Source organism: Rutidosis leptorrhynchoides, chromosome 10 (assembly GCF_046630445.1).
Source record: "Rutidosis leptorrhynchoides isolate AG116_Rl617_1_P2 chromosome 10, CSIRO_AGI_Rlap_v1, whole genome shotgun sequence".
NCBI lineage: Eukaryota > Viridiplantae > Streptophyta > Magnoliopsida > Asterales > Asteraceae > Rutidosis > Rutidosis leptorrhynchoides.
The window spans coordinates 188,169,156-188,170,911 of NC_092342.1; positions in this window are offsets into that span (position 1 = coordinate 188,169,156).

The window sequence follows — 1,756 nt, forward strand, 5'->3', positions numbered from 1 at the left end:
AGATGCTCTATTTGATCACTTATCACTTTAAGTCTATCTTCCGCATCAGGCCTCAACTGAAATGTAAGTGATTCAGGTAAAACTTTTGGAATATCAGGCAAATCCTTTTCCAAGGTATCCAGAAACCTTATCCGTTCAGCGTCCAGCGCAACAGTTATAAATTCGTCGAAAGGCTCAGTTAATTTCTTAGAAGCGAAGGCATTCTTTATAATATTTGGAACACCAGCAATAAGTCGCTGGGTCTCACCCTTGCTTTGTTCCAGTTGCTCCTTCAATGATGTTTCAGACTGCGTTAATGTATCAATTTTATGCAGATATCATTTCTCCTTTGTTGCCATTTCCACATAACGAGCTTCTGCATCATTTTTTGTGGCAACAGGAGCTTCCAACTCAAGCTTGGCAGTTTTGCCTCTGCATCTTTTTCAATTTTTTCAGCTTTCTCACGGTGAACTTGGTCAGAACGTTCTAAACGTTTAAAATTATTAAATTCAGAGGCAATATTCCAGATAATACCCTGTGCTTGACATTTTCGGGCATCACCATCAGATAAACTCTCAAAGAAATTAATGAGTGAAGGAGACAGCATGGCTTCAAGATATTTCATGAAATCCTCATAACTACCAGGAGGACCAGCCAAAATAGATGTCAAACCAGCAGTATCCGAATTAGGAATTCTAATTTGAGAACTGCTTTCCCCTATTCTGCTACGCTAAGCGGGTGGCGGAAGAGCAAGCTTTCTTTGTGCTGCTTCTTCAGATGCCATGGTTAAATTAACATAACAATTGTTATTCACAAAGTTTTTCCAATCCAGATAGGATGAATCACAATTCAATATTGGATATTTATCAGGATCAACATTATAATAACCACCATTGCTAGGCATATGGAAAAAGCAATAAAGATTTTCTTCTGCTATTGATTCAAAAGAGAGGTTACCAGCAGCAAGACGCTTCCTTGAATTTGCTCGAGTTAACGTAGTATCATCTTCATCTTCAAGCTCATTTTCACATAAACTTTTCTCAAGCGTTTCATCAATGGTTTTTTCAGATACAAATTGTAGTTCATTAAATTTGCTATAACGCAAGGCACGAGCGGAGTAATCACTAAAAGAACAGCATACAACAATTACTATATAGATGATAACATTAAATAAATAAATTTTCGTCAGAAAATACCTTTGTTTCTTAACATAACAATGGCACAGCCACGAGTTTCTGCATCCCATTCAGCATTACGGGAGCATAAAGAAAGCATATGTTCTGGATATTGACGGTTTGGAATCTTCTCTTTTTTAATTGAATTTAATAATTTTAGTTCATCATTAGTTATCCTTAGATGAATAACTTTGGGAGGATCAAGTGATGTACGCCAATAACGAGCTTTCAGGAAATCGTTGGGAATAACTTCACTATTAATAAAGAAGAAAGTACTCTTCTAGTTTTCATTAGTATCACCAGAATTAAGCAAAAACCCATCTAGAGTAATACAAAACCATCCTTTATCATAAGGTTTTATGGTCGCAAGATAAGAAAACAGACGTACAGAAAGGGTAATATTTCGAGCCATACAATACATCTCGAAAAGCATAATTTTGCGAATAGACATCGGTTCAAACTGTCGAACACTAACACCATAAAAGCAGCAAATGTCTAAGTTAAACTTTGTAAAAGGAATCCAAAGATGGGAAAAGTATAAAGCACGACCATAAATAGCTATTTTTCCAGAGGGAGGTCGAGATGCACGATCATTAGGGCTA